This window comes from Parasteatoda tepidariorum, chromosome 11 (assembly GCF_982258835.1).
Source record: "Parasteatoda tepidariorum strain Cologne lab strain chromosome 11, Ptep-v5.0, whole genome shotgun sequence".
NCBI lineage: Eukaryota > Metazoa > Arthropoda > Arachnida > Araneae > Theridiidae > Parasteatoda > Parasteatoda tepidariorum.
The window spans coordinates 98596932-98610779 of record NC_141765.1 but is presented as its reverse complement, the minus strand read 5'-3'; the positions used below and the strand labels follow the sequence as shown (position 1 = coordinate 98610779).

General features: G+C 31.6%; 1 long non-coding RNA gene across 1 annotated transcript; it reads right to left on the bottom strand.

Moving 5' to 3' along the window:
- Positions 1 to 3055: 3055 nt before the first annotated feature.
- Positions 3056 to 10352, bottom strand: LOC147801983 (uncharacterized). The gene is made up of 3 exons (XR_015430184.1): positions 10129 to 10352; positions 5336 to 5466; positions 3056 to 3759 (listed from the first exon to the last, which is right to left on the bottom strand). It is a non-coding gene; the product is annotated as an uncharacterized LOC147801983 (long non-coding RNA).
- Between the last annotated feature and the right edge of the window lie 3496 nt (positions 10353 to 13848).

Sequence of the window (13848 nt, the reverse complement as noted above, 5' to 3'; positions counted from 1 at the left end):
AACTATTTTTTCCAATCAATACCCACTTTCCCAATTTTAGAGTAGCTTAAGTCAATTCTCCATTGGATATGTACTCAACTAGGCCAGTCAGGCTCAGGAATTTAACATTTGGAGCCCTGTATCCACTAAGCAAATTTCATAGCTTGTGATAACTCTGCGTAAGAATTAAAATTTCGGGAAAAATTTCAGCCATAAGTCTTTTTACAAACGTTTCTATGTTTGATCAAACTTTACAACCAACCTTAAATTGCGCACAAGTCTCCAAATCACTTAATACCTCACTTGTAATTGCAAAGTATTGCCTAATGTAATACCAAATTTTAAAAAAATTCCGATGAATGTTATAAAATTTGCGTCAAGTAAACGGTAACGTGAACGTTAAGATTTGTTTTATTCTTCAAAAATCTAGCGAAACCTCAACAATTCAGAAGTATCACGTGAAAGAGGATGGATAATTACAAGTAGACAATATTCTGCTCTCTTATTGGTATTAAAATAACGAACATTTAAAAAATGCCCGAACTAACATACGAGACTGTTTCAGGGTATTCAGATTATTGTTTAGGGTTTGTTTAACAGGAGAGGCCTACAATAACAAAGCTGGCAAGTTTAATTTTTATAAGTTTTTGTATTTTTTTAATTTCAGTTTCCTTTAGAATAACTGGTACAGGCATTTCAGTCTTAGTAAAATTCACTAGTTATTGTAGAATGTCTACAGATTAAATTTGTTTTTAGTTTAAGAAGTACTATTTTCACTCAATTTAAAATAGATACATGTTTTTAAAACTCTGTCGATTTCTCTAATAATGTCCCGTTTACAAATAATTTGTTTAATTTATACAAATTTCAAAAATTTTATGCATTGAAACAAGACAGGATTTTAGTAAAATTTACACTTTCTTTTAAAAATCTACATATTTTCTGCGTCATTTTACTATTGCACAACTTCAGTTATACGAAATGCTATCTCGTAATTAAGAAAAACTTCAATAACTTATACTGCGTAATTATGCCCCGTTATTTAAACTTACTTAGCAGCAGAGTCCATGAATTAATGTTTTATGGTTAAAATATATGTTATAGTTAGTCGTATGTTAGTAATTAGATAGAATTAAGTGAAATAATGAAATAACGTGATGAATGAATAATATGAATGACGTGAACGTGAATATGAATGAAGTGAACAATATGAATGCATAACGAAATTCCTTAAACTGCTTTAAATTTGCTCATCCAGGTATAATTACATTTAAAAAAAAGGGAACAAAATTTCAATTTTAATCTTCCAAATTTATTTACTTTTTGCAACTACGACTAGATATAGATTCAGCATTGAAGCTTTTCAAAAATTTAAAACACCCTTTTATCACACGCGGTGTTTATAGCTGGCTAGGCATAACTAAATTGGCCAAATCATCCGTAATAAATATTGTTCAGTGTTGAAACTTTTAATCGAACAGTTACTTTTGAACACTGAATGAATACCACTATAAATATTTAGAGGAAAAGCAAATCGAGGCATATCTATTTAAAGAATTTCGTTATACAAAATAGACTCTGCTGAGAAATAAGATTGAAAACGAAACTAGTTTTGTATAAACCCACAAATCTATTTATTAAAATATATCGAGCGTATTTAATTAGAAATATAATTCCAGTTTATCTTAAGGAATTACCTGACGAATTTGAAATATTTGTTCCTACCAAATTTCTTCCTCAATTAATATTAGGTGAGAAAACATCAGATTTTAACTATAGACATAGATAATTATTCAAAAAATTTCCGCTCTACCAAAATCTAGCAGTTTCCCCCCCCCCCCCAGAGTTACGAATTACGAAATGTTTTTTGCCGAAACGTATACTTCTGAACAGTAACTTTATTGTTTAGTTTTTTATTTTTAAAATTTTTTTAACAGTTTCGTTCTTAGACTTCTATTTGATATAGAGTACATTAATTTAATAGAATACGTATAATTGTTATTGCCCATATATACTACATAAATGCTAGACAAATTATTAATTTCTTTGATTAGAGGAATTTATATTTATAAATACGTACATAAAAATACGACGACAGACTGAATTGTGAAGTATTAACATGTCAAATATACAGCATTTAATGTTTTTATTAAAGTTCACTATAAGGCGAAAAGAAACGTTAAAATGTAGTGCTATGACACGTGATAGCTAGTCGTGAGCTTTAAGTGTTTTAAATAATGTAAGCTGTAATTACACAAACAGATTCTGAATTGTCCGTTAAAAATTTTTATTTGGAACAGAATGTGTTACCTTAAATATTAAAATTTGTGCTGAATAACAGTACACTACTGACGAGGCGGGATTTATTAAAAAGTATTTTATTAATACCGTGCGTTTTATTTAGGTAACCCTAAATATGCGATATTGTATGTTCTAGTTCTTTGGTTTCCAAGCATCTCGATACCTCAAATACTTTTCAACTTTCTAATTTTAAAGATTGTGTATTCAATAAACTAATCCGGTTTTTCCCTGTACTCTTGAATTTTACATTGAAGTAAGTTTAAGAGTTTATTTAGTATATTTTAATAGCCGACAGAGTTGAGCGATCAATTTTATAGATTAGATATAAATTTTATTAAATCATTTGTTTTAAAGTTTGGCCTAAACTCTTATATAACGTGTATTCTAAGTCGTAGATATCATTTTAAAATTAGTATATTTACTTCAACTGATTCTCAAATAATGCGATAACAATCACGCATCTGAAAATTTGGTGGAGATTTATTGAAAAAATATAATTAGTATTATACCACAATAAAATTTTATATTAAGCTTTCTTAATTTAAATATGTTCTGCTTGAGAATCGAAAGCCAAGTACTTTAGTTTAATTGCCGTAATTCAATTTTCATTTCAAATTTAAACTGGCACTCTTAAGGAATCAATTTTTAAAATTACAACTTTACATTTTAGCTCTTGTACTGGACAACAGTTTGAAGAAAAAACAAATAAATCGAAATTAGTTTTTATTCGTTGAAAGTTAATTCTCATAAATATTCTAGGTTTATTTTTAAGACATTAAGTCATAATTTATTAAGAGCACTAGCTAACAATAAGCTTGTCTTAAAACGTTTTGATACTTAAGTGTACGTATACATACACTTCGCAGGATAAATGAAATACTTAGTGTCCGCAAATTCGACGCACATTCTCTAAGACTTTAAATTTAATTTATGATATTTAATGGATAAACAATTTACTATTAAAATAATTCATGAACAAAATTTTGGATATAATAAACTTTAGATCAATTCCATTAATTATATTTAAGAAAAGTCTTAGAAATAAATTTACTTTATTACTGAGTACTCTTAAATTGCATGCACGGAATTGAAAATATGGATTTAGATTTCGCAAAAGACTATATGTAGCTTAATTCTTATTAAAAAAATTATATTTAAATATTCATATAATACAAGTGTGGAATTTCCATATTAGAGAATATAAAAAATAAACCTTTTGAGTCGAGGAAATAAGGTAGGTTTAACTCTTCAGTTCGGTCATGGCAACAAAAGTCAATCATTTTGGCACACATGTTTATCATGGTAACTAGGTCGGTAATCAAGCTGATCTTTGTACACATTGTTCTCATGACAACTAAGTCAGTAATTGAGGTCATCTTGGCACACATGTTTCCTATGGCAACTAGGTCCGAAATGGAGATCTCGGCAAATAGGGTCCTTAAGAGTTACTATACGTCGTTGAGGTATCCAGTACAAAGCCTAGTTAAAAAAATAAAAATGTCCTTACTTTCACGGTAAAATTAGACAAGTCTTTTAGTAAGAGTGTTCGATATCAGTGCGTCGAATCAAGTTTTATAATCATTTACCAAGCTAATGATTCGTTTCAACCCCTTCGTTTGTAAGCTTTTGAAATTGATATTTTTGTGAAATGGCCATAATGATCACATTAGTACAAACATTCAATTCCTACTCACAAGTCCTCTGCACTATGTGCGTACTTTCCAAATCACTGGAGTAAAACACAAGCATTTATTAACAAACGCAGACAAAGTTAAAATCCCCGAGTCTAACGGTGCAGTCGAAATTTTAAATTACTAAAAATTTTAAAATCACCACGAAAGTAAGTGAAACAGCTTTCATGTATGCATGGGGAATATTGCATTCGAAAGGTAATTAGAGTTGAAATTATTTGGTGAATGACATTGGGCCGAATTCATTAGCCTCCCAATAGTTATAAGCAGATTAAATCAGTAGACGTTAAAATCCTACCCCCCCCACTAAGAAACTAAAAAGGTGAAATAAGTTTTAAACGTAAGGAACAATGTTAACGCAATTAACTTCTGTCCTAACGAGTTAAAAAATTAATACATTTGAAAAACTTACCTAGCTTATTTAAATTGATGCTTACCTCAACGATGCTTACACACTGTCCAGTCCACACCCCTCTCTCTTCCCCTTAGTAACATATACGAGAAACCCCAAAACATTCTTAACTAATTAGAGGAAGCCAAGTTTTCATAAAAATAAAATTCCCTTAAGGTATGAGACTAGTTTCAACATATTTTTACAAAGACTAAATTTAATTTGTTAGCAAGAATCCGAAAATTAAAAAGTATATTTCAAAACAAATTAGTTCAAAAACCAAATTTTCCTTGCCATACTAAATCCTCGACAACAAATTATAATTCATAAAATTCAATATAATTTCTCTAGATTAGTGTAATTACGTGTGTTTTGAACTGAAATCTTTAAAAAATATTTAGGAATAGTGAATCTTCAAGAAAAATTTTAAATACACTAAGAAATTCACTCAAACCCTAGCTTTTAGTGCAAATAATTGACAACATACAAATCTACAAATAATCTCAAATTCTATAATAAACTGATAAAAAATCTTAATATAGACGCTTAGAAAATGAGTACTTTAACGTTCATAAAATTCATTTTCGTCCTCTGAATAAATCTAAAATATAATTTAATGAAATGGAAAGGTTAAAATACTCTAAACGTTACAAATAAAGTTTCGTTTTTAAGAATCTACTTCCGACTCCATTTGTCAGCACACGAAAAAACTACTATAACTTAATTCTAAGAATCTGACAAAAAGTTATGTTTTGGCCAATTAAACCATGTTCAAACATTAATGAAAAATTAAAATTTTCGTCGAAATTTCTCCTTTTTATCCAGTTTGATACCCGAGTAATTTGATTTTTGAAATAGTTTAGAGATTGAATTATAAAATATTTTACACACTAATCAAATGCTGTATTTGAGTTTAAATACATTAAATAAATTTTATTAAACAATTACTCGATCAGATCAAAATAATTCTTACCAATCACTAAACTTCCAGGTAAATAATCAATATTCTGCTCTAGGGTATATTCTTTCAAACTAGCATAATTTACTTCCTCTGTTAGAGTATCAAACATCAATTTCAAGGAAATCACGGTAGCTTCTTGGATTCTGCAACAAAGACAATTTAATTAAAATATAACCGTTTAATATGGTTATGTTTTATTAGTCAAATATTTAACTAATCTAAATTGCCCAAGGAAGTCATTTTGACTGCTTTTTAATTTCAATTAGAAAAACAATGATCACACAATTTCTTAGAATTTTGTAACTTTTAGTACAACATAATTTTTCTCTTCTTGTTCATATTTACTTATAACTTGTTATACAACTGTAAATAGAATAGAAATAATAAAAATTAATTGTAAAACAAATTTCTTTACACATTAAATGACTGCATTGTGCAAGAATAACCAGACTGCTTTCGGACAATATAGGTATATACTAAGTTTCAGTTTCTCTAGTGTTAATAATGCTGTGCGCACAGAGTCGTAAGAACAACGGCAAAACTATTTTAACCCCCCTGAAAAGGTATCGCACTAAAAAAAAAAAACAGGTAATAATTTAAATCTACCTTTTCTTAAATGCAAATATATTGTTTAATTATAACTTAGTGTAATATTTTTAATTTCATAAATTTAAAATGACCTAAAACTTATAGGTAAGTTTTGTTTGAATAACACAATTTTTGACCGAATATTTTCCTCAAAAAAACCTGTGCCCATTAAATACAGTAGCTGTTAGTTTAGGTTTTGGTAGCCTTGGTGGTAGAGTGGATGTCCTTGGTTTTATACCCAAGGGCCACTCTAAACGTTTTGGGCATACAAAACATTTGTTGAAAACAAACAATTGTACCTGAAGTAAAGTTAATGAAGTAATGTTTCATTTCTTTGCAAAATTTGACCAATCCCATGCAGTGGTTTGATCGTAATAACACGGTTTCCAGTAGAAATACCGAAGTCAAGGATCACTAGCTGCTGTCAGTAAGCGGGTGGGTGACCACTTTGAAAAGCCTTTGTAGGGACCGAGGATGTGCGGTATGGGTTCCAGTTCAGCTGTTCTACCGTAAAGTGCTAGACTTCGCGTGGTGGTCGTCTGGCTACCAAAGCAAGAGAGTCATCCCCTCAGCAGAGGATCAAAATTGCGATTGCATGTCTTCGGATCATCCTCAGGGATGTTTCTCAGACCGTAGCTAATTGTCCATTGTGCAGCTCTAGTGCAACGTAAATAATGTACCGTACCGTAAATCTGCAGACATTTTCAAGCTACAGACTCTTCGTATTCGTAAGTTTACCATTTATCAAACATTTCGCACTAACCTTTCACTGAGAGGCTTGTTGGTATGATTAAATGACCAATCAAAATATGATCCCTACAAAACATTAACTTAATATAACACATGACTATCCCAAAATTATAGCGACATTTATATCAAAACCTGAAGTTGAATATTAAAGTTTTTATAAACCAAATATGTAAATTTCCCCTAAAAAAATTAAACTTTTAATTATAAAAGTTAAACCAATGATTATAATTAGGTCAATATCGATGCGCCTAAGCAAAAGCCATCGTGAACTTTTAAACAAATGTTCCAGTACAATGAACATCAGATATTTAAATTTTCGATTTGTAAAAAACATAAGAACAATCCTAACTAAAACAAATAGAAATATTTTAATTAATTATTTTAAATTTGCTGCTTAATACTGCATACTTATGACTAATGTATCACTAATATTAAACTCAAGTTCTGAAAAGAAAGAATTTAAAGACTTAATATTTTTGTTCATTTTAAGACTATTCTCACTCTAGTCCAAATTTTCGAATGACATTAACTGTTTAGAATTTTAAATCAGTATACTACAGAAATCATGAAAAATTGCTCGATACAGATAGTTATCGAACACAATTCCATATTTGTTCCATATACAAAAATATTAACATATCACTAGCTTAAAATTATAAAGACATTTATATCAAATCCTGAAATTCAATGTGAAGGTTTTTATAAAACGAATATGCAGATTACTTTCCCCCAAAAAAGAATTAAAATTAAACTTATAAAATTTAAACCAAAGATTTCAATAGCCAATACCGGTGTGTCTAAGCAAAAGCGATCGCTAACTTTTAAACAAATGTTCTAGTACATTGAACATAAGTTTTTGAAATTTTCAACTTTTAGAAAACAAAATATTTAGATTTGTTTTAGTTAGGATTGCTTTTAAGTTTGCTGCTGAAAATTTTATACTTATGATAAGTTCTAAGATTAGTTCGGTGCAGCATATTTATGCCATTAAATTAAAGCCTCAAATTTTGAAAAGAAAGAATTTAACGACTTAATATTTTTGTTCATTTTAAAACAATTCTCAATTCAGTCCAAATTTTCGAATGACATTAACTGCTCAGAATTTTAAATCAGTTTACTACAGAAATCCTGAAAAACGGCTTGATACAGATAGTTATCGAACACAATTCCATATTGGTGTTCGCAGCTTAGCTAAATTGGGCTGCGATGGAAACTTGAAGTAAGCTATAACCTCCCGATTAGAAATACCTTTTACAAATTTGCAATGCTGTACGCATTTAAATATCACGAAAAAACAAATGAAATTAAAATTAGCCAACAATGATTGCAAAACCTTTAGTACACATCCAGTAAATTATATACAACAATCTGATTATATGTTTCAGTGTGATGATATTTAACATATTTAACCGAAATTAACAAATAGTTTTCAGATTTTAATGCCTTGGGGTAAATGCTCTATTAAAATAGAGTAGAATCTCCCTATAAAGAGAGATTTTTAATCTGAAAGTTGCGCAACCCTTTAATGTTTTCTATACTAAGAGATCAACTTTCTAATTTTCATAAATTTCAAAGAAAGTTACTACAGTTAGAATCTCTCAATAAATATATTAGTTATTCACCTCAGGAATTGCACAATTGAATTAGGAACGAAGTTTTCCGACAAAATAATAATTAAAGGAAAACCTTATTTTACAGCAATCCTGCATTTCGTATTGATTTACTTTCAATTAAGAGACATTCATTTGAATTTATTGCTGAAAGTTGAGATCATTTGCACAACTGCAAACAAACTACTTAACTGAATAACGAAATTAAACGGTGTTATCTGGTCCAAGGTCTGGAAAACAGAAGGGGAGGAAAGATACCAAGATTTACAAGGGTTATTTAACAATAAAAATTCTGTGCAATTAAATGTTTTCTATTTAGGTTGACTGGAAGGGGAAAATAAAATTTAAAAAATGCTGTGCTATGTCACGTGACAGCGAGTCTTAAGCTTTAAGGGTTTTAAATAATGTAAGCGGTAATTACAGACAGATTCTGAATTGTCTGATAAAAATTTTGATTTGGAACAGAATGCGTTACCTTAAATATTAAAATTTGTTCTGAAATAACAGTACATTACTGACGAGGCGGGATTTATTAAAAACTGTTATTTTATTAATACCATGTGTTTTATTTAAAAAACACTAAATATGCCAAATTGTATGTTCTAGTTTTTGGTTTCCAGACATCTAGATACCTGAAATAGTTTTCTAATTTTAAAGAATGTGAATTCAATAAATTGTTTTTCATTGCACGCTTGAATTTTACAATGAAACAAGTTTAAGACTTTAGTAAATTTTAATAATAGCAGACAAAAATTGAGATATATCTAATTTATAAAATTTTTGCTCATAAATTTTATTGGATCATTTGTTTTAAGGTTTGGCTTAAACTTTTATGTATTTATGTAAAAGTGCATTTTAATCGTAGACTATATTTTGAAACTAGCACATTTACTTCAACAGATTCTCAAATATTGAGATAACAATTACGCATCCGAAAATTGGTGAAGACTTAAAGAATATTTAATTAGGAAAATACCAAAATAAAATTTGATATTAAGTTCTATTGATCTAAATATGGTTTGTCTGAGAATCGAACGCTAAGCGTTTTAGTTTAATTCCCGGAATTTAATTTTGATTTCAAATTATAAACTGACACTCTCAAAAAAAATCATTTTCAATATTACATCTTTACATTTTAGCTGGTGTACTGGACAACAGTTTGACGCAAAACACTTCCGTCTAAAAGTTAAAGCCATTTGCTCAACCGCAGCAAGCAAACTACTTTACTGAATAACGAAATTAAACTGTTACCTGGTCAAAGAAAAGAACAGAAGGGGACAAAAGGCACCAAGAAGCTTGTTTGCAAACAGTGCTTCCAATACAGAAGACATTTTGTTTTTCTTTAACCAAACTCAAGCTTATGAAGTTAAATTAGATGTTGGCATACACAAACCGTTATTAAACTATTAATCTTAAAAATTTCAAATTAATGGGATTAAAAATCTTTCGAGTATAAAAAATAATGCAACTCATTTTAAAATGGAGTGTTAATACAATTGTATAAAATATACATACATGCTTACACAAATGTATAAATATAAGATATTTCTTAATATTGAGGGGATATCTTTTCAGTTTTAAACAATAACGGAACTTTGAAAATTCAATATTTGAGAAAACAAAACTTTAAAAATTACTTTTAGTATGTGTTCATTTTATTTTAAGCAAGTTAATATCCGATCAGAAAATACGAATCAAGATATTTTAAAAATTACCCAAGAGGGTCAATTATTAAAACAGGAATACTAATCTTTCTGAAAAAGCAATCACAAATTATAGATACACACAATTACAAGCATACCACTAATAATCACGAAAAACTTAAATGCAAAAAGTATAAAAATTAGAAAAACTTACTTTAAAAAAACGTAAAGAGAAAAGTCATCTATAAACAACCTTCTGAAAATTGGTTATCATCGGTAACAAATTTATTCCTTCAAAATCTTTAAGACAAAAATGCTTCTTTGGACCAAACCTTCAGAGAAAACATCCGACACAAAATCACATACGGTATCCATCTTAGTATTTAAATTGAGAATAAACACACAAGACTACACACAGTTCGGAGACATAAAGAGCTCATTCGATACCAGTCGTGCCTCTTATTTTATATCCCTTAATATCGATAACGATTAATTTCTGCCACAGTTGAGTTGAGTTGATGATATGATAAGTAAGTACATTATTTACGTCACACTAGAGCTCCACCATGCGTGATTAACAACGGTCTTCGAAACATCTCTGAGGATGATCCGAAGTCATGCCATCACATTTTTGATCCTCTACCCAGAGAATGGCACTCTCACTTTGGTGGCACGATAACCAGTACAACAAAACAGTTTAACGAGGACCGATACCGCGCACCCTCGGCCCCTACGAATACTGATCAAAGTGGTCATCCACCCGCTTACTGACAACAGTCAGTGATGCTTGACTTCGGCGTTCTACTGGGAACCGTATTTTTACGAACAATCCACTGCAGGACTCAAATATTTGAATATCTGAATACGGAATAAAGTATAACCGAAGAAAAATCAATCATACATAAATTAACAGGCTTGTTAAATTAAGTCAAAGAACAAGTAATGTGCCTCTAATTTCGAAAGTAAAGTTATCCAAAATGCAGGTAGACGTGAAAAACTAATGTGAGATACAACATGGTTACGATTGGAATAGAACCCGCAAACTCCACGGAAAAAGTGTTTTGTAGAGGACAAACTTTCATAAGCACTGTAAAATTTAGAGATAACTTTATTTTTTACGTAACTTGTAGGGTATTAGTTTGTAATTACTAAGGTTCTTTGTGATGAGCAATTTAAACCAACAGCATTCTCTGTCGCAACTTGGGTTCCACAGTGGACTGATCGTTAAGACACGATTCCCAGCAGATCACTGAAGTCAAGCATTACTGGCTGAGGTCTGTAAGTGGGTGAGTGACCACTTTGATCAGCCTGCGTAGGGACCATGGACCACGGTATCGGTCCTCGTTAAACTGTTCTACAGTAAAGTGCTCGACTTCATGCTTCCAAAGCAGGGGAGTGGTCACCTTTGCAATGGATCAAAAATTGCAATGTTATATGTCTGGATCATCTGCGACTAGGTGGCCGAGTAGTTAGCGAGCCTGACTGCGGAGCCGATAGTTGCGGGTTCGAATCCCGCTCAGGGCATGGATGTTTCTTTCTCTCTGTGTTTTATGTCCTTTCTTCTGTGTGACTGTAGCCAGCCCTATAAACGGGTTTGTGGCTATATGACGTGGGCGACGCTGCTCCACCGCCGTGGCTTAGCCATAGGTGCTCACTGGGTAACGATAAGAGAGTAGCAATTCCCGCATTTCTGAGGCCCATCGGAAATAGATCCAAGTGCCCGCCATTGACCAAAAAAAGTGTGTGTTGGATCATCCTCAGGGATGTTTCCCAGACCGTACCCCATTGTGCAGCTCAAGAGCAACGTAAATAAAGAACCAAAAAAAAGTACTTGGAGATACTGTTGTAGTTCATTTACGTCGCACTAGAGCTGCACAATGGGGTACGGTCTGGGAAACATCCCTGAGGATGATCCGAAGACATGCCTTCACAATTTAGATTCCTCTGCAGAGGGGATGGCATCCCCGATTCGGTAGCCCGACGACCTGCAGGCGAAGTCGAGCACTTTACGGTAGAACAGTTTAACGAGGATCATTACTGCACAACCTCGGTCCCTGCGCAGACTGATCCAAGTGGTCACCCACCCGCACACTGACCGCAGCCAGTGATGCTTAACTTCGGTGATCTGATCGGAACCATGTCTTAACGATCAGCCCACTGCGGGACAACTTGGATATATAATTGACAAAGAAAGTCACCGGTTTTATTGCTTTATTGAAATTACATATATTTGCAGGCTTGTTTTCTCAATTTAGGCTTATAAACCCATGTCAAGTAGGACAGATAGAACAGTTTAGAGAAGGACATCACAAAGAATACATCCAGGGTTATGGCGGGATTCGGATCCACCACCTCCACGCTGCTTTCGGCTAATACCGCTCGGCCAGGCAGGCCCCGAAAGACACCGGTTCAGCCTTCAAAGCCTCATTGTGTTTAGCGTTTACAATTGAACAGCATGTTAGAGATTCATAGAGGTAAATTCCACTTCAAATTTAATGTCAACAAAAACAAAATGCTAATAAGCATTTGCTGAATTAAATTACATTAAATATAGAAGAATACATTAGATTAAATATAGAACAAATTTCAAGTAAGAAATCACTAAGAAGGAATAAAAGTTGAATTAGTTTCATGTTGAAAATATACTGTCTTCTCTTTAACTGTCAGGGCTCATATCTTTATTAGGCTAGTTTTTTTTTGAGGGGGTGAAGGAGGGATTGCTTCAATTTAAGTATTTGCTTGTTGATCTTTAGAGAAGTATTACAAGTATTTTTCTTAGTCCGTCAGTCCTTGGGATTTACCCAAGTAGTCAGTCAGAAGCGTACGCGTTCATCAGAACCATGACGGACGTCCAACAAAATAAACGAAACGAACTACACATATACACGAAACGAACTACACTTACAGCAAGCCATGCTTTGCAATAAGCACTTGTGTTAGTATATGTGTTACGATCAATATGAATAGTCGCTTGTTCTTATACTAACCGGTCAATGTTAATAATAAATAACCAAATAAATCGGTTAAAGTGAATAGTTTAAGCGAATTTATCACATCAACCGGTTATTATTAATAATAACTAATGAAGTTAGGTCAAAGCGGTTATTATTAAAATTGACCTGTTATTATTAATAATTACCTGGTTGATTACTTTAATTGTAACGTGTACACAATAGATTATTAGAATTAAGGGAGTAAATGTTCATGAAAACGTACAGTACATCAATGTTTTTTATTTATTCATTTTTGCCATTAGCTATACCCATTTCCTGTTTTATTTTAACTATTATTTATAAAAAATAAAAATTCATGCAATTAAGGGTAATTTAAAAAAAAAAGAAGAGGAATAATGGAAAAAAATCGAAAATAAAAGCTTTATCAATGTGAACTTTGGTTTCTAAATACTGTAGTCTGAAATTTTAGGCAAGTAGAATGCTATTTTAATTTCAGGACAGGTGAAATGAGCAAACTCAGATAGTAAAACTATCTGAAAAGCATTTCTGAGTGTTAGCTATCGACAACGAGCATTAAGCGTAGCTAACGTATATAACATAAAATGAGTTATTTTAAGTCAAAGTGCAATATTGTTTGCGTCGCATAATTAGTTTAGAGAAAAGTATTAGATCTGATGGATTTTCTAATGAAATTCTGATCTTTTGATTTCTAATGATTGCGAATAAACTATGTGTTTGTTTTTTATTTTATAACAGTCGTCAAACAGCAGTCCCAGCTTTGCGCTTACGAATACTGATGTTCAACTCCGTAGCTTTTTCATTTTGAACCCAATACAGAAGACAAGGAAACTCCTGGATCTGTACATCCAGAGGTATGGTTTGTTATCGGAGCATGGAGGACCTTGTGACTCGACAGATTTAACGTGCACCATTCACCATTTACTACGCAGGGAGTCACGGCGAGATGGACAGTGGAGATC